We start from the raw sequence: 21,022 nt of genomic DNA on the forward strand, positions 1-21,022 counted from the left end.
ACACTGTTGGTACCGGACCAGATTCAATATCATGTGTGCATTAGTGATCCAGCTATTTTTACACACATCTGGTCCATCAAGAGCTACTCTCATCACATCTGTCCATAAAACCATTGAAAAAGTCTTCTGGTATTTCCTGGCAAAATCTTGATGCTTCAGCTAGTGATTCTTATTAGCTTCAGGACATGTTCAGCCTTCCTTCCCTTAGCAAAGACTATGAAAACCAGGTGCCTTGTATGTTTGAAGACTCCAACTTAAATTCAGTGGTGTGTTCAAACTTGGGGCAGTGGACTTGTCACATTACAACCACAAGAGGGAGACAGTGTCACATAAATACCATGTTTTCTCCGGGCATTGACATAAAGTACTGTAACAGTATATTGACATGTTCAGTGCAAGGTCATGGAAGAAATCTACAACACATGACAGTTTTATACAATAGATTGTTAAAAGAAATGAGAAGGCATATAGTCACATGTAGTCACATTTGTTGTGCAATTCTCAGTCTGTGTTTGTATGATCCATACAGTTTTTGGGGTGGATGAGGGGTCATGTATCTGGATAACCCTCCACCTGTGGTGACAGCTGGATGAGGAAGGACTAAATTTAGCCAGATCTGTAGCCTGCAGTCAAGTCCCGCATTTTCCCTCGTCTGTCAAACTGTCTTTCTTTATTAGACAGAGCAGGGCACAGGGACCATGGGAAAGTCAAATAATCATTTGAACAAGAGCATGACTCTTTTTCAGTGCAGCCTCACATTTTTTGCTTCTGCACAGATCTTGTTCACAAAAGCAGAAGCCCGTCTCCATTCACAGCCTGACAACCCCTGATTTGTATTCTTTTCATGTCACTCAGCCAATAATGTCACGAATTTGTTTCTTCCACAAGATGGATCCCCCATTGCGAAATACTCTGGACATGTTGAAGACAATGACACGTTCACTTTAGCCACAAATATTTGGAATTTTAAATTCAGTATGGTAAAGATTTGTTTAATTTGCACAGCTTAGGATGCAAAGCACAATATGCCCCAATGAATACGCATCTCATTTACATAAAATATTTAACTAAGTGAAGGAGCAAACCACATAAATATCTTTGGGAGACAGTGTGACAGAAGTGTTTAGCTCAGCAGGTTGTGTACATACGTCTGCTGAATAAAATGTCTAGTGACAGGGTTCTTGAGGCAAACTGAGGGCGTCTGTTCTGGAGGGTTTGCAGATGTCTGTTGTGCTGTGGAAATTATAATTAAGTGTATTTGCTTCATTATTGTTGAAAAGTTTGGGCTGACATGAACATTGTTTCATTTACATATTGTGCTTTAAAATAAGGTCTTAATTCAGCATGAAATAAATGCAGCTGACATTTAATTAATAGCATTATTTTGAACGTTATGAGTTAAATCATCTAAGTATTGAACTTTGTCACTTACTGTTTGTTTTTGGAATATTTAGCAAATTATACCTTAAATGGTACTTTGGGGAAAGGTGTGCCATTACTTTTCTAAACGAGCTGACTTACGTGTGTGTGTATGTTTTCTTTTTTACTTGAGCCAGTAGGCAACCACTTAGCAACGGCTTAGCAACAACCTAGCAATTACCTAGAACACAGCAGAATTGCATCCGTGATAGCTCAGGTACATACCCGAGATGTCTGTTTCATCTGTAAAGCATCACATTCTAAATAACATCTGATAAAAAATTTAATCTTAAAAAGAGCAGATTTGCATACATTCATAAATCATAAACATGATAAACACCAGGTCCTGGTTAGCTCAGTAAGTATTGACACCGACTACCACCCCTGAAGTCACAAGTTCGAATCCAGGGTGTGCTGAGTGACTCCAGCCAGGTCTCCTAAGCAACCAAATTGGCCCGTTTACTAGAGAGGTTAGAGTCATATGGGGTAGCCTCCTTGTGGTCACGATTAGTGGTTAAGTAGTGGGAATTGGGCATTCCAAATCAGGAGAATATTTGATATCATCTCCAAGACATCTGCTGAATGAGTTTCTGTCATCCAGGGAGGACGACAACATGGTATTATAATTTTTTTCAGTGGCGATGGCCATTTTTACTTGTATTGCACATGGAGCATTTTTTATGAAGGGAAAAAAGTCTGTTGACATATTATTACAATGCCATCTAACATTTCCTCCCACTGATGTTCATATATCACAGTAAGATTTGAAATATTCCAGCACTTAAACTTTAATAAGAGTGCAATATTCCACCAGAGACATTTACAATTGAGTGAGTGAAAATCCTCAAGGATGAACTTAATTAATGGAAGTAATTAAGTGCCTCTTATCTTAAAGAAGAACAAAGACTGTTTCTTCACCTGACAACTAAAATAGTCCACTCAAATAATGGAGGGAGGCCTTTGGGTGAATTTAAAGTGACGATATATCCTAATTTGGCAAACAGTCAGTGGCACTGGATGACTTTACTGTCTGCCCCCTATTGTATCCCAGCCTGGCCTGCTTCTCATGCAAAACCATTGCACAAAGTTTGTGTTGCCTACGGCATTCCAAACCGTGTAGTTTAAATAACTCGTCAATGTCAATGTTCAGTCAAACTGTTCTGTTCACATTTTGTTTCTCAGCACTTGAATCTGAACACAGTACAGCCCTAGAATATTGTCTTTTTAAGTCAAGGTAAACTGCATTGGTATGTCTTGTTTAATTGAAATGTTTCAATGCACATCAACAGATAATACAAAATAAACAACTAAAACAAATTATACATATCAATCAGAGTTATTGTTAAAAAGCTTGAAGCAAGACAATGCAAATATATCTAGTATTATAAGCACCCTCTTATTTGGTTCTTGAATGCTGTTCGGCAGGCTGCTTTATTACCATATGACACTATGAACGTATGGTTATAGCATTGTACAGATGATGCATCCAGAAGTGTACACCATGCGCCATGCAGAGTAATCAACCATGTGTAAAATCAGGCTAGCTTGTGTTTTTCTAGTGAGTTCAAGGCAGAAATATCAGGAAATTTGATACATTTTCACTAGACTTTGCTAATTATAACACAATTAATTTAGCCTTAGTTTAGAGTATGAGTCAGTGTAAAATGACAGAGGAAAATTGGCATGCTATCAAGGATTGAAAAGAGATAATTTTCAAACTGTCTCACTTATTCAGCTATTAGCAACATCAATATATCTTGACACATGTCAGAATGAAATTTGGTGAACATAATAAAAGGCACCGAATCTCAAAATCTCTGACACTAGAGCATGTAATGGAGATGTTTTATTCACTTAAAGAAGCTTTGCATTACAAGATCGAGCAGTGGAAAGCAATATGCTTGTATAGTAATGGTAAAATGGGCAAGGAGGAGGTGGGAACCGGACGAAGCATCAAAGTAATATTTTAATGAAAACTTTAACAAAAACACAAACATAAACACACCCGGCAGCAATGTAGATCTCTCTCTCTCTCTCTCTCTCTCTCTCTCTCTCCGAACTGCAGCATCCGGCTCAGCTTTATCCCTATCCTCGGCTGATTAGCCCGATTGGGGGCCAGTCATCACACTCCTCCCTCCTTTGCCTCAGGCCGGGGAACCCCTGTGTTCTGTTCCTGTGAAAACCAGGAAGTAATCACATTCACCTAATCAATGATGAGCGTGAACATTTGCTGCATTTTCCCTCTAAGATGATATCTTTTCACCACTGATGGTAAAATTTAGGGTTGAGGATTCATTTATATGCATTCAAATTGCCAGCAATATATAACTTACAACTAAATACAATGCTCTTTTGGCTCCACACTTTTCACCTGGTAACTGGAGCTCACACATGCCCATATGTTTAACAAAATTTCCAGCTTCTGTCACTGGGAGCAATGGTTCGAATTTCAGAAAGCATTTCAGTCCCCAAATTAAAAGTAGCTACATCCTAAATGGAATACTGTTGGAATATGTATTGATTCGAGAAAGGTAAGGTCGAGGTAAGATCGAGACGTGGAAGTACGCATCCTTCAGGTCTACCGCTGTGATCCAATCTAGATGCCAGACGCAAGATAAGATGTGTCTTTGCGTGAGCATTTTGAATGGGAGTTTGTGCAAGGCCCAGTTGAAAACTCGCAAGTCCAAGATTGGTAGTAAGCCGCAGCCTTTATTGGTTATGATGAATTAAGGGCTGTAGAAACCCTTCTTCATCTCAGCTGGAGGGACAGGCTCTATCGCGTCTTTGAGTAAGAGAGTCGCGATTTCCGCGCGCAGGAGAGCTGGGCCCAGGCTGAGGACACCCTCAGCAGGCAGACGGAGCACGGCCCGTGCTGGTGGCGCGACGGGGCATGATGTGAGAGAAGGCCTCAGTGTGCTTCTTCACTGCTGAGAACTGCTGGGCGAAGTCCTCGACAGTGTCGCCGAAGAGACCGAACTGGGAGACAGGGGCGTTGAGGAAGCGTGCTTTGTCCACGTCCTGCATCTCGACCAGGTTCAGCCACAGATGTCGTTCCTGAACCATGAGGGTGGCCATCGCCTGCCCGAGTGTCCACGCTGTGACTATCGTGGCCCTGAGGGTGAGGTCGGTCGCTGAGCGCAGTTCCTGCAACACGTCGGGGTCATGACTATCCAAGTGCAGATCTTTAAGTGCCTTGGCCTGGTGGACTTGCAGAAGGGCCATGGCATGCAAGGCAGAAGCGGCCTGTCCGGCGGCACTGTAGGCTTTGGAGGTCAGTGATGATGTCATCCTACAGGCCCTGGAGGGGAGCACTGGGCGATCCCGCCAGGTGGCGGCGTTCTCAGGATACAGGTGGTAACCGCCGAGTACCCGTGGACCGATCCGCCATCGAGGGTAGAAAGAGCGGATGAGCGAGGGGGTCGATTACGGGCAGTAAAAGGTGCCCTCCACGACCTCGCCAGCTCATCATGCACTTCCGGGAAGAGAGGAACGAGCCCGGGTCGACTGCATCCAGGAACTACACAGGGGCGAAAGGGCATCTTTATATAGACGCGTCCTGAAAAGGACGTTCAACGCCGCTGTGTATTGCTCTTTTAGAGAATCAAACTCTTTTACAATATTTTCTTTTAGAAAGCGCTGTCAAAGCGCCCAGGGGCAAAGCTGCACTGCCGTGCAGAGAAGGAGAAAGCCGCTGATATGCACCAACAGCATACGCTCTTAGAGGTGAGGTGAACAGTTTTGTGAATCGCAGCTCACTGATCACACAACCGGTCGGCTCCGAAGAAAATTTCTGAATGAACAGATGCATTTCCCTCCCTTTATACCCGTATGTCTGGGGGCGGGACATGCAAATTCTGTCTGCCAATTTCTCATTGGCCTTTTTTCAAGAGAGACCCCTAGTGTCGCTTCTTTGACACAACGTTGAGTGAGCGACAGATGGGGAACTTATTTTGATTTCTGAAGAGATTACTTAGCATTTTATTGTAATTTGTTTACTTTAATTTTTAGTCCTTTCAGATGGAAAACGTTCATACATTTAAATATGCGATCCAAAGTGCATTTGAACAGCAGTGAAACACTTTCTTATGATGTGTTTTCATACGAGCAGACAGAGAATTAAGTTTGGAGCAGAAGAAATAGAAATAAACCTTGTGAAAATTGTCAGCTTTACGCTAAGATAAAATGCTATTTCTAGCCATTTTACATGCACATGTTACCAGGCACGATCATATCTGTTTATCAATAAAATTCACGTTTGATCATAATTTTTTTTTTTTTAGTAAGACCTTTGATATTAGGGCAAACATTTTATTCTTGATCATATGTTTTGTATCGTTTTCCTGTAAAAATATAAAAAAATCTTTAAAACAAGGTCAATTAGATTTATCTTGTTTTAGAAACAACACTGCATAAGATATTTAGGTTTTTAGAGAATGTAGTGTACATTCAGTCAACCACTCAAAAGTTTTGAAACACTTATTCTTTATTATATTCATTTTCTTCACATTTTATAATAATAATAAAGTAATCAAAACTATGGAATAACTTAAATGGAACTATGGGAATTAAGTTGTGACTAAACAAAATCCAATTTTTTTTTATTGTGTTATATTTTAGCATCTTCAAAGTAGTGACCCTTTGCCTAGAATTTGCAGACATGTACTCTTGACATTTTCTCAACCAACTTCTTGAGGTATCACCCTGGGATACCTCAAGACAATATTGAAGGAGTTCCTATTTATGTTGGGCACTTACTGGCTTCTTTTCTTTATTATTTGGTCAAAGTCATAAATTTCAAAAACGTAATTTTTTATTAAATCTTAGGTTTGCAATTAAATAAATTAATATGGTGGCACAATTATATTTGTGTCTACAAAGCGCATTTCAAACATTTAAGCATACGCCTTCAGATCAAAAGATTTTTAAGATCATGAGAAACATTTCAGTCAAGTCTTTCAAAACTTTTGACCAATAGTATATTTTTAACATGTGCATTTTTTCACTGTACTGGCAGATTAGTGAAAAAATCTTCCAGTTTTTAAAAAGTAATCCAAAGTATTGACCTTGAGTAATCTAATCTAATCTAATATTTTACAGCATGTATTATGTAATCTGCAGTAGAATACATTTAAAAAGTGGTTGTAACCGTTGCATAAAAGTACACAGCTGGAAATCTCAATATAATAACATTTTTGAGCAAAGCTCTTACAAGAGGTGTTAAAGAAACAAAAAGAAAAACTGCTTTTACTGATTTCACTGGTTTTAGAGGTTTTCTATCAAAATGTTATTGTCTTTGAAAAAACTTTTGTTTTGTACAAACTGTGCTTTACTAAACAGTACAAGGCTTCACATAAAAAACAAGAATTCCATGTTAATTGAACATATCTTTTGACAAAAATCAGAGGTGCAAGACAGATCAGTTAAGAGTGATATCCTGTTCACTGACCGGTGCCCCCTGGTGGCAGCGGCTTACTGCTTTTAATATGAAACAGCTCTGCTATGATATTCTGGTTCCAGGATGTGGCCCAGGTCCCTCCTTTAATTTAAGTTTATATGATGTTTTGCATTTTCCCCATTTAATTGTATATGGAACACCACACCTCTCCACAACAAGTAGCAAAAATTGTGTGTGATGAGTTACGCGCCAACGTTCAATCCCTAACCTTAAATGTTAACATAGTAATAGTGATGCTAACTTTAAAACGGCATTACAATTTGTATTATACCTTTATTTTATATAAATGGGCTTCATGTGTTACTGAATGGTTTTAATATTTAATTCTAAACTTCTATTTTTTTTTTGTCTTTACCATATAGTATATATTAAATGCATTATGTCATTGCACTGCATATTTCGGTATTCTTAAACACTATACCAGAGGTCTAAAAGGAAAGCAAAGATATGACTGTGGAAGCATTGGTGTCAGGTGACACTTAAAAGGGAAAGCCATCTGCAGCAAAAGATATATGACCCAGTGGCTAAGTAATGGACTTCTGTGTGAACAGTCCCTATAGACACCCTAATGCCTTGTTAAGAATCTGTTGAGCCTATTTCGTCTCACTTTATTGCCACTAACACAGAGATATTGTATTACTGACAGGAACAAATAAGCGCATGGTGACTGAATAAGATGGCTTCAAATGCAAGAAAGAGGTTTGCATTTTGCTCAGGAGGGAGCTTTTGTATCTGTGTGTCTGATGTTTATGGCTACTGAGACATATATATAATAAATAGGGGAAAAATATGATTTTAAGTAAATGGAAAAACTCAATCCGTTAAATTGTTTTGCAGTATCTGTTTTCAGCACACGGCTGATGTTTTGTGTTTGAGAAACTGATTGCAGTTGTGTGTGAAATTGAATTGGTGAAATGAAAGATCTCTAAGGATCATTAATCATGGTTATTATTTGCCGTTTGGTGTAGGATGCATGCTCGTTATACAGTAATAATGTCTTTTCACCCCAAATCATCAGATTTTTTCTTTCTTTTTTCAACTAATCTTAAATTAAAACCACATGAGATATTGTGTGCATTATGTAAGGTGACTTTGCAGTTGGTGAAATGACACAGCCTTGAAGATTATTTGGTTTTTATTTGAAAAATGGGACTTTCTACAACCTTGTACAACCTTCACATTGCATTCCTACAAAGTCGAAGGGAAGTTTACTCGGAATTGAAAGAAAACGCTGTTTTCAAATGTATCCAGATTAATGTAGATGTAGAATTAGAAATCTAAATTCTCAGTTCAAATAAAGGATTCATGTCATGTCATTAAATTTTTATATTGTTGGTAATATGTGGATAGGGTGGCCAATTGCCCTGTATTAGCTGGAACATCCCATAGTTTGGCAGAGATGAAGATATCCCGTACGGGACAAGATTTGCGGCAAAAAAAGAAGTAAAAAGAGCCTTTCCCAAATGTTCTATGATATTCTTGTCTCTAGATTTTGCTCAGGCCTTTCCTTTAATGAAATTTTATTGCAATATTTCACCTGTTTTATCATTCACTAGGCAAAATTTATTTTTTTGCCATTTTTTACCTAATTTATCATTCACCAGCCAAAAAAGTCAAATTGCTTAGAAAGGTTATAGAACACCTGTATAATTTGAAGTATCATATGTGTCCGTAACACAAAACCGTGGATACTACTTGTACATGCCGAAGTTTAATATTTAGAGTTACTGTAAAGAAGAGTATGAGCAATAATAATGGTGAGGTTGCTTTAACAAACACACTTATTTAGAAATCCAACATCTGACACCTGCTAAATTGAATATGGACATATTAAAGAAAAAGTGGTAAAATTTGTTTTTGTGTGTTCATTTATGGCAACTTGTTTTGCAAGGCTGTAAATTTGAGGTGACAAGCTGTTTGTGACAGAAAAGTGGAAAGTGGCATTTTGAAGATACTTGACTGACAGGAACAATAATAACTATCAATAATAATTGTCCATTGTTGCCAAAGGTTCACCACTACCAGCGAAAAGCTGCAAACGTACGGCAAACATTTGCGGTGAATCAAAAGCTAATTTGCATGTGAAAATAACTGCAAATTTGCTCAGTGCGGCAACGTTGCGGTCGCGGCTTTCTTTCCTTATGAGAGAGAGCCAATTCAGCCGCCCCCCGTCCGTTCAGGCTCGAGGTGAGAGCTGTTTGTTTACTCCCAGCCAGATGATGGAGTGGTGGTGGTGTAGTGGTCTAAAGCACATAACTGGTAAACTGGTAATCAGAAGGTCGCTGGTTCGATTCCCATAACCACCACCATTGTGTCCTTGAGTAAGGCACTTAACTCCAGGTTGCTCCGGACGCATTCTGGTCACCACAAGCAAGGTTGGGGCGCAGTGTGCAACGGGCACGCAGCCGCTGCCTCCTAGAAAGGGCCCCTACTGCATGATGATTGGTTTCTGGGCTCGGAGCGCAGCTCACTGCCATGCCCCGCCCCAGTCGGTGCCTTTCTTCCTGGAAGTGCACAAGGAGCTAACGAAGGCACCTTATTCTGCCCACACATGCTTTGTGGGCTCGTCCGTTCTAACTACCCTTGACGATGGAGCGGCTAAGGGATTTGTCGAGCTCCCCCAGGTAGAGTGCGCCATCGCGGTGCATTTATGCCCACTGTGCCCAGCCACCTGGCATGACCGACAAAGGCTCCCTTCCAAGTCCTATAAGTTCTCTTCCTCATTAATGATGAAGGCTTACAAGGCCGCGGGTCAAGCCGCTTCTGCCCTGCAAGCCATTTCCATCCTGCAGGTCCACCAGGCCAATGCGTTGAAAGATCTGAAGAAGGGTAGAACCAAACCAGAGCTGATGCAGGAACTGCGTACTATGACCGATCTCGCCTTACGGGTGACGAAAATCACACCGCGCCCTGGGCAGGATGATATCCACTCTTTTGGTCCAAGAGCGGCACCTGTGGCTCAATCTTGCGGAGATGTGCAATGCCGAGAAAGTCTTCTTTCTCGATGCGGCCATCTCCCAAGGGGCCTTTTTTGTCACACGTCGAGGATTTTGGATTCAGTTCTTGATGCAGAAGACAATTAAGCACATCTTTGCAACAACAGCTAGAAATTGAAATAGTGGTGTACATGATTGACATGATTGAAATGTAAAATCATCACTATTGAGAACAGTGTTCATGGCTCAGTAATACAAATGGATATTTGTAATTGAACTAAAAGTTGCACTACATTTTTTATAACTAAAAAAGTTTTACACACAAAGACATGAATACCATTTTTTAGAAATAAGTTGAAAATAATGTACACTCACATGAGATGAAGACATGAGATCAGAAACCCTATAAACGCTGTTTAATTTTACATGAAGCAGGTCACCCCCTCATGGGCACTGCCATGTTGACAACACATGACACTGTGTCATACAATGGTCATCAATGGTACCACTGGTATGGTATTGATAAACAGAAGTGTGATCCATCAGACAGTCCAAACAGAATGAGTAAAAGTGGAAAAATATAATGTCCAAACAAGAGATCCCTGCTGGAGTGATGAATCAGCCGGCTAGCAGCTGATGAAGTCGCAGCTGTCCATCCACTGTCTGCCGCTCAACAATGCATGATAATTCATTTGGGTTGGATAAAAGAATGTCCATTATAGGGATGTGTGTAATATGAGACAGATAAAAACACAGACTAAAAGTAACAAAACAGAAGATAAACAAACACATTTGGTGTAAAGCACTCCAGAATGATGGGTTGTCAGTATAGTGTCCAAAGCTGCAAGCACTTCTGGGACCGATGGGATGATTAAAAGCCAGCTCAATCCTTGCTATAATCTTACTTAGTTCACCTTTAACTTGTTTATTTTAGAACCAGCCACCACTGCACAGGATGAATTTTCATCAGAAATTTTTATATCTAGCTGGGTGAACAAATCCTTCATATTTTCCTTTTCTATATTATGTCCTGTTTTCACTCGAAATATTTCCTTTAATACTAAAAATAATAGATACAAATGTATAAAAGTTTTGATTTAATCGCAGTTATTTGATCACGGTGAATGTATGGGAGTGCAGAGAAGGGTTTGATGTATTACTATAGTAATATTGTAAAAAGCATGTGTGACGAGGATGAGGGCGTGGCCGGGCTGTGAGGATACACGTCCAGCGCTGAATTGTCCTAATCTGCCGGGAGGGGGATAAAGAGGAGCTGGAGGTGCCAGTTCAAGAGAGAGAGACACACGCAGCAGCTGTGTGTGTGTGCGTTTTATGTTATGTTTCAGTTTCTTTATGCCATTAAAAGTTTATGTTAACTGCTCAGCCAGTTCCCGCCTCCTTTCCCTTAAGCAGAGGCTTACCTATTAACACTGGTGCTGAAACCCAGGAAGGAGGAGGGATGCTCTGTTTTGGAGTCCTCGTGCTGCTATTCACCGGTAAGCAGAGGAGCTGCGGCCATCCGCCAGGGGATGGAGGAGTCACTGCTGGCCTTCAGAAGTAGGAGTAACCGCTGCCATCCACCAGGAAGCAGAGGAGCCATGACCATCCACCAGGGGTCAGAGGAATGTCATCCACTATAGGGTGAAGGAGTAGCTGAGGACAAGGTGACGGCATGTCTGGGGCCCGGCGAGCAAGTTTTTCTCTCCCCTCTCCCTCCACTAATCTCTCCCAGGGCTCCAGAGAGGCAGGGAAGACCTGCTGGCAGAAGAATGGCAGGAAAGGCAACAACTCCCCTCCAGGAAGGGAGAGGAGTACGTCACACAAGGTTTCCCCAGCCTGAATCAGGCGGTGGAGGAGGAGGAGGGCATGGCCGGGCCATGAAGATGCATGTCCAGTGCTGAATTGCCCTAATCAGCTGAGAGGTGGATAAAGATGAGCCAGAGTTTGCCAGTTCGAGTGAGAGAGAGAGGCACACTGTGTGTTTGTGTGCATTTTATGTTATGTTTCAGTTTCTTTATACCATTAAAAGTATAAGTTGACTGCTCAGCCATTTCCCGCCTCCTCCTTTTCCCTAAACAGATAATTTTTTGGCAGAAACCATAGCTTTAATGCAATTAAACATGGTGTTACAACAGTTATATGGTGGTAATATAGTAACTATGGTTAATTTTGCCTCTAAAATTCCATTACAAACAATCATAATGGTTATATAAATAAACATGTTTTTTCATTAACCATAGTATCACTATGGTAATTTGTAGTAAAATCATAGTAACCACATATTATCACCATATTACTGTTATAACACCATGGTTGATTACACAACATCAAAACTATAGTTTCCGACAATATCATGGTTACAATTTTACTATAGCAAAACCATGGATCACGGATAGTTTTCTGAGACTTTCGCCAAAGGAGCAATACAATCTACACACAACTGAAGCCAACCCCGTAGTATTAAGTAAGTACTATTAAAGGAAATATTAAGAGTGGAGACAGGATAGGAAAAAGACTGGAACAAAAAACAGTTGCATGCATGAAAAAGTTGTACTCTGGTTGCATGCATGAAAAAGTACGTTCACCCCGTTGTTACATTCCACATCACTGCAGCGACACTAAAGGCCTTTGCACAACAAAAACGTCTAGGTTACGAATGTAACCTCCGTTCCCCGATGGAGGGAACGAGACATTTTGTCGGAGAAGTGACACTAGGGGTCTCTCTTGAGCCACCGAATATACCTCTGCTCTATGAAAAAAGGCCAATGAGAAGTTGGCAGCTAGTATTTGCATACCCCGCCCCCGGACATACGGGTACAAAGGCGAGGCAAATACTAAAGTTCATTCAGGATTTTTCTGAGGAGCCGGAAATGGTCCGGCCACTACAGCGGCTCGGCTCAGCGACGTGGCCGGGAAGGACACAACGTCTCGTTCCCTCCTTCGGGGAACGGAGGTTACATTCGTAACCTAGACGTTCCCCTTCTGTCGCTCTCTCCACGTTGTGTCGGAGAAGCGACACTAGGGGTCCATTTTAAATTACGCCATGCGCTGAGCCGTGTACGTGGTCTGACACAGGAGCGGGCAGGTGTTTTTTACGTGCCAGATGACCAGCTGTATCAGACTACATGTACCCTTCCCCAATGCCCCACAGAAGTCGTCGGAATCCTTTTGGTTACCCTGACAGGGGAACAAGGTGATGCTTGCCAACCTGGGAACGGGCCAAGCCTGGCTGGGCCTCTTTTCTCTCTATGTAACTCGCATAGACCAATAGACAGCTGGGGCCCTTACACGCACTGAGGGAAGGGGGTCTTACCCTTTTGGACATTGAGACTGAGTCCAACTGTGGGTGAAGCCTCCAATCTCCACTGGGCAAGCATTGTCATGACAGCGCGTCCGCTACCACATTGAGTTTGCTGGGGATGTGAGTGGCACGCAGCGACCTGGAGCGTACGCCGCCTTGGCGATTTATGTACGCTACCGCAGTGGTGCTGTCTGACCTGATTAAGACATGTTTGTCTCGAATTAACGGGAGGAACTGTCTCAGGGCAAAGAAAACAGTCAACAACTCTAGGCAATTCATATGCCAGCGCAGCGGGGCCCCTCTCCAAAGGCCCGCAACTGCATGCCCATTGCAAACGGCGCCCCAACCCTTTAGCGTGAGCATTTTGAATGGGAGTTTGAGCAGTGCTCGGTTTAAAACTCGCAGGTCCAAGATTGGTCATAAGCCGCCGCCTTTCTTGGGTACAACGAAGTAAGGGCTGTAGAAACCCTTCTTCATTTTTGAGGGACAGGTTGGAGGGACAGGCTCTATCGCGTCTTTGAGTAGAAGAGTAGCTATCACCGCGCGCAGGGATTGGGCATGTTCGCCGTGCACTGCAGTGAAGCGGACGCCCGCGAAGGGGGGCGTGGCCTGGCAAACTGAATTGTGTAACCGAGTCGGATGGTCCGGGCCAGCCAGCGTGATGGGTTGGGAAGTGAAAGCCACACATCCAATCTCCGTGCTAGGGGCACCAAGGGGACGAGTATTTTCGACGCACCCGGCAGGGCCATTTGCGGGCCAGATGACCCAGAGGCAAAGGAAATAGCTCTTTTATTGAGAATTTGGGTACCGCTGTCCCGGTTAAGGGGAGCGGCAAATTAAATGTATTCAAAACAAAATTCTCCTCCGGGGGACGGAGTGGTCTTACCATCTCCGGAGCTAACGTCTTGGGCTCTGGGTCGTCCGTCTCAGGAGCGCCTGGGAGCCTTCCGGGTCCTCGAGGGGGTCCGTGAGACGGGGGGCGTCAGCTTCCTGTGGGGCCCTCGACGCGTGGGCTGAGAGCTGGGCCCAGATTGAGGCCGAGCAGCCTGTTGTTTCTTCGCAGGGGGACGCCCTCGGCGAGCAGACAGGGCATGGCCTGAGGAGGCAGACGGCATGGCCCGAGGCGGCAGACATGCGGCGGGGCAGGATCTGGGAGATCGCCTCCATCTGTTTCTTCACCGTGGAGAACTGCTGGGTAACGTCCTCGACGGTGTCGCCGAAGAGGCCGAACTGGGAGACTGGGGCATTGAGAAAGCGAGTCTTGTCGGTCTCACGCATCTCGACCAAGTTCAGCCACAGGTGTCGTTCCTGGACCACGAGGGTGGCCATTGCCTGCCCAAGTGACTGCGCTGTGACCTTCGTGGCTCTGAGGGGCTGTCGCTGAGCGCAGTTCCTGCAGCACATCGGGATCAGGGCTACCCACGTGCAATTCTTTGAGCGCCTTGGCCTGGTGGACTTCCAGGAGGGCCATGGCGTGCAGGGTGGAAGCGGCCTGTCCAGCGGCGCTGTAGGCCTTCGCTGTCAGTGAGAATGTTGTCCTACAGGCCTTGGAGGGGAGTACAGGGCGACCCCGTAAGGTGGTAGGGTTTCCAGGGCATAGGTGAAGCGCAACAGCCCTATCCACTGGGGGAATCGTCGTGTATCCGTGGACCGCTCCGCCGTCGAGGGTAGCGAGAGAGCGGATGAGCGAGTGGCTTTGCGAGAGGTGAAAGGCGCGCTCTCCACAGCAACGTCAGCTCATCATGCACTTCCGGGGAAAAACGGGACTGGGGGGCGTGGCCGTGGGCGGCGCCCAGACCCCAGGAACCAGTCATCCAACCGCGATGGCTGTGGCGAGGACGGAGGGTTCCAGTCCAAGCCCACGCTGGCGGTGGCCCGGGAAAGCATATCGGACATCTGAGTGTCAGCCTCAGCCTGGGGGTGCTGGCCCGAAGGCGGCAGCCCAGGGGAGTCTTCCGCGTCAGACGCTGTGCTCTCCAATGCAGCGGCGAGCTCATCCTCTTCGAGCTCTAGAGGAAAGGCAGGCTGGCTGTGAGGCGAGCCGCTGTTGCCTCGAGCATGGACGGGAGTCAACGAGCATGCTGGGGAACTGGTGGTCCGCGGGTCTCTGGTACCCGCTGTCACCCCCAAATCGCCTCCAGCGCCACTCGCACTGTCCTCAATCCCGTGGGAAGAGTAGCAAAGCATCTAACCCATAAAGTTCGATGAATGTGTGCGAAGAGAACCCTATCGCAACACAAACCTGTCATAAAAACTGTTGAATGTGAGTGGAGAGGAATAGCCTGCCGCATCACAAACTTGTCCAGACATGAGCTTGAGATGTCGACTCAAGGGCATAAGAGCCCGGAGTGGCAGAACATCCAAACTATAAAAATCTAATGAATGTGTGCAGAGAGGACAACATGCCGCAACACAAACTTGCTGCAGAGGGAGGCCGCTAGCCAAGGTTTTAGAGGTAGAGAGCCCTCTGGTAGAGCGTGCTCTAAAACCTACTGGCGAAGCTTGACCGCGGCCTTGTAGGCCCGGGCAATAATGAGGATGCCTCTTAGAGGGTACCCCGCCCACCAAGCTCTGGCAAACCGCAGTGGCCACATAGAACCTGGCAGTCACGAGGCAAGTGCCTGCTGACAGTTCTTTCTACAGAAAATCCAGAACTAAAGCAAACTGGCAGTTAGCTGGTTCTGTAATATGAACTTTAGTAGAAGGAAATGATTGCAGGTGCATTTGTGCTATGCGTCACCTCGGGGGGACTGGGCGACTCGGGGAGAAGTAGAGGAGACATTGCGCTATCAACAGAGGCGAAGAGGTCCCTCTGAGGTTTTCTGCCCTGAAAAATCTACCCAGATCAGTTCCAAGTGGAGGGAGCCCTAGCACTTGAAATGGTCTCGATAACCTCAAGAGAAAACCCTGTGAACCTCATTCGGTACCCTTAGTGGCCAGACATGGTTTAAAGGTTTCACAATTAGAGCCAAGGATGAGTAGGTCCTCCCTGTTCGGAATCGCCCAAGGCGAGCCGTCGAGGAGAGGTATTAACTCCGAGAAACATATCCTGTTCGGTCAGCGCAGCGCCATTAAAAGGAGACAAGACCCTTGCTGGTGAACATTGCCAAGACTCCTGGAGCAGAGAAACTGGGGAAAGAAATGCATACAGACGCATTCTGGGTCATGTATGTGTCTTAACTTCAAGACCCAAGGGGGCTAGGTGATTTCAGGGAGAAGTAGAGGAGACATTGCGTTATTCATAGAGGCGAAGAGGTCCTCTTCTGCCCTAAGATCTCACCCAAACTTGTTCCAAGTGGAAAAAGCCTGGCATTTAAAAAGGTCTTGATAACCTCAGGAGAAAGCCCTGTGTCCCTCAGTTGGTACCATTAGGGGCCAAACATGAAAGATTCCACAATTCGGGGCAGGGAAATATGAAATATTGCCCTGTGCCTGAGATAGAAGATCCTTCCTGTTCGGAATCGCACAAGGCGAGCCGTCGAGGGAAGAGATTAGCTCCGAGAACAGAGCCCTGTTCGGCCAGCGCGGTGCTATCAGTAAGAGGCAAAAACCCTTGCTGGTGAACTCTGGGCAACTACTACCTTAGGGTGGAGTTCTTAACTCCCCCACTGGTATTTTCTGTCTAAATCTGCTCCCACATACGGGCATCCAGGTATATAACTGACCTGAGTGACAGGAGCTTGCCCTGGGCTCTTAGGAGAATCCAACGCGTCAGAAATACAGCTGACAAGAACGTGGGTCTCCTTGATGATTTATGTAAGAGGCTACTGCTGTATTGTCCACCCGCACCAAGACATGGCAGCCTCAGGAGGAGGTATTTCAGGGCCAGAAATACAGGCATCAACCCGAGACCATGACTGTGACAACCGAGCTGACGACCCTCCTATCCCCTTAAGCTGGAAGACCACTTAAGGCTGCTAACCCGCCCGTCAGGGAGGTGTCTGTCGTTAGCAGCCTGTGACAACAAGACGCACCTAGAGTGGGACCCAAGGCAGAAAAGCGGGGTCTGAACCACATAGAAAGGGAACGAAGCCTGAGGTGTGTAACCCTTATTAGCCTAGGGGTTTTGGCCCTTGGAAGAAATCCCCTGGCTTTGGGCCACAACAAAAATGGTCTCATGAGCAGAAGGTCCAGAGGGATCACCGAGGACGCAGTCACCCTAAGACCTGGAAATAGTTGATACTGATAACAGTGCAACCTTGACCTAGCCTGACTTTGCTCAGAGTGATCTGAATGGACTCAATCGTAGCGGGAGACAGTTGTGCCCGCATTGTAATTGAACTCCATACGATGCCCCGATATACAGTGTTCTAAGTGGGAGAGAGGACGCTTTTCTTGGCGTTGAGCCTCAACCCCATAGAAACATCAGCCAGTCGTCTACATAATTCAGAATGCAGATGCCCCGGAGTCGCAAGGAGCCAGCGCTACATCATGCATTGTGAATGTGCGGGTAAAAGGGCTAGGCCAAGTGAAAGAACCTGACACTGGAAGACTTTGCCCCTGGAAGTGAACCTCAGAAACCGGGTCTGAGGCTTGCTCGGCAAGCGCAGAACCCACACTCAGGTCATCCAGGAGGTCAGCCTGATACGCCTGTAAAACAGCAGAGCAGCACCAGCCTGACCTGCCACTTAATAAGCCCTTCCATACTAAAGCCCTTCCATACTAGGTTGTCCTACAAGGCTTTGAGGGGAGAGAGGGCTTCTTAAGTGACGATGCTGAGCCCGGCGAGAGATAGCCCGCAAGTGTCTCTCCGACCGGCGGCATCACTGAATACCCCCGTGCCTCAGCACCCACGATAGTCGAATATAATGACGTCAAGGGTATGTGAACATGGGCAGAATTTTTATTTTTTTGAGGGGTTCCTCCATGAGCGAAAAAGCTCTTCATGGCGGTTATCAAAGAAGGGAAGGGACTGATGAGGCGTTCCCTTTCTTAGACTGGAAGATAAAATCTAACCCCTAATTTGGAGGGTTTGGGGGTCTCTTTTCACGTGGCCAGTCCAATCTGGCAACCGCACGAGTAACAACATCGAGCAATTCCTCCGTAGATTTTTATCACGATCATGTGAAGGACCAGCTGGATTTGGGGAGAGAGCGAGAGAAAGGGATCAACCCGTCCCTTGCTCCTCAGCCAAATCCATGCAAGAGCCCCACGAACGATTTCTCTTTGCCTGAGAGCAAATCGCAGTGCTCGCACCCGCCCTGCTGCAACGCGAGAGCAGCGTGCTCTTCCCCCCAAACAAACAGAGCAAAAACTGATGCATCGTTTGCGGCTTTCAATCATTCTCTCTTTTTTTTTCTTTTCTCTTTTTTTTAATATATATATATATATGTATAATATTTTCTAAACTGAAGAGAAAAGAGAAAAAGGTTCACTGCACACTGCCTAACAAATTCTAACTCCTAACAGAGGAAAGAAAGTTTTGACAAGGTTTGTAAAACACACAGACACAGAATCGCTCTGAAAAAAGAGTTTCTGATGACACCTGGTGACGCATCCATTTATATCCTGGCATCAGGTGCATCTAATGATTACATCAGCCGAGGCTATAAATTCCGGTCAGTGTTCATTGACGTGTTACACACATTATTCACAGCTCGGTCACAACTAGGATTGTTCCCCATAGCACTTAGCAGCGCAGCATCATAGTGAAGCATTTTGTAAAGGGAACAGTGTTGTTCCAAATGATAAAGTTTTAACCATTTACACTTGATTCTTTCTAATCATACTGTGTGTACATGATAATACTGTCTGTCAACTTGTCCAGCAGGTGAACTGGACAGTTTGTGAAGTGTCTCGAAAGTTTTCTTTCTTTTTCATCGCTGCTTCAGCAGGTAGAGAGATGCGTTTAACTTTTTCGATCTGCTTGCTAGAGAATCATTGGCTTTTCTTGTTTGTTTTACATACTTGTCATATGGTTATTTCTTCTAACCCGGTGATGGGCAGAGGGCAGACCATCAAAGGTGCATTGAGCCACCTTCCATATTTGCTTATTGATTAGTGCCACCTAATTGTAAAGTTGTGAATGTGCTTACGGCAAACATTCGCTTTGCTTTCTATGGAAAACATCCATTCGTCAGCGATTTGCCTCTCATATTTGCATCACCTTTGGTGTGAAAAGGCCTTAATACAGCAGTTTGTCAAACATTTCTGTGTTTCCCTTTACACCTGGTGCAAATAGCGTCACAGTAGATGATAAAAGCAACAGTATTAAAACTTGGAACATAATTTGAGTTACATGACCAAATTTAAAAAACTCAAATTCCTCAAACATCAAGAATATAACTAAAATATGTCAAAACACTTTCAATGTGCAATATTTAATTCTTGACCACAAAAGAGACATTTTCTATACCACAGTACATTAAGAGATCACAGTGTGTTACGCTTGGACTTAAAATTTCAGCTTTAAGTGCTCTAATTGCCAGCAGAATGGCTGGCACAGCACTGAGGCGTGGCAAATCTGTGTTAATGATGTGTGGGGCTGCTAGATATCCCCTCATTTACACATTCAGCCAAGAATCACTCAGCTGAAATATTAGTGGATCTTGGCCATCCTTCTTCACAGGCCACCAGAAACTGGAATTATGTGCTTTCCAATTTCAAATGATCTCCTCTATTAGCAAGATGTACGTAATTGCGTGTGAGCCTGCTGCAGAGATACGAGGCAAATCTTGTCTTAAGCTTTCTGACACCAGTCATCATTAACCCCACTAGACGACACACAAGGCCACCGCTGACCTCATCACATGTGGCTGTCGGTGAGAAATGGGTGCTGAGTGTCGTCTGTGTCCTGATCTCCCTCTCTGGACTTCAAGATAAATCGCCTCATCCATTCAGATGGCTGGACAGTAGGACAATATGTCAATGGCCTCATACATACTCTGGTGCAGCCAATTAAAAAACACGCTTTAGACGCTCATGTATAGCACTGATGCTGAGTAATGAATTAAATAGCTCATAATGGGTTGTGTATTTAAAAACTAGCTTTGGGTGTAGCTCACGATTTAATGTTTTAGCAGTCAATAAGACAACTATAATATAGATGTTATATCTGGATGATGTCTATATACAATATATATGTAATATGAAACATTATTTGAGTGTATTTATTATGTATTAAATAATATATCAATATTTCTCAGATTGATCACTTTTATGGACAAAAAGTGCTATTGGATATTTTTCAATGAACGCTTGTCATGGACAATTGACCCAAGTGTGGTGAACTGGATTCATCTGGCGTTAGCGTTTTCATAACAAAAGTATGAATTCCTGTTTCGATATTGCATGTTTTCATTTGTACTCCTGGCACAGATAACTACATTTCTGTTTCTGTAGCATTGCTATCGTGAAACAGAGATCGGATATCAATGTTGAACCCTTAGACCTTTGAAAAGATGTATAATTTATTAACATTAATTACATTTATAGACGGTAAATTATATATTAAATGAAAGCAGAGTGACGTCAGTACCGCGTGTGGGGGAATTGCGTATCATTACCATTTTTAATGTTGTATTTCATTACGGATATGGATGTATGCAAAAGTTTGATGATACATTGACAGCAGAGATATGGTACAGACCTATGAGATTGCAAGGCTATGATTTTGTCGAAGCCACAAGTGATTTCAAATTCATAACCGTGATGGCGTAGGGCGAATCTCAGCTGCTCAGCTTCACGCCATCCACCGCGGCATCCACGCACAACTCACCATGCGCCCCACCGACAGCGAACCACATTATAGCAATTATAGTGTGTGTGTGTGGCCATTTTTTTAGGTTACAAACTGGTAATTACAAGGATATTATCCTATAAATGTGGTTTATGAGGACATTTCTAGTGTCCCCATAATTTAAATATCTTAAAAGACATTTAAAATGTTTTATTGAAAATGTAAAAATGCAG

This window comes from Xyrauchen texanus, chromosome 44, assembly GCF_025860055.1.
Source record: "Xyrauchen texanus isolate HMW12.3.18 chromosome 44, RBS_HiC_50CHRs, whole genome shotgun sequence".
Lineage (NCBI taxonomy): Eukaryota > Metazoa > Chordata > Actinopteri > Cypriniformes > Catostomidae > Xyrauchen > Xyrauchen texanus.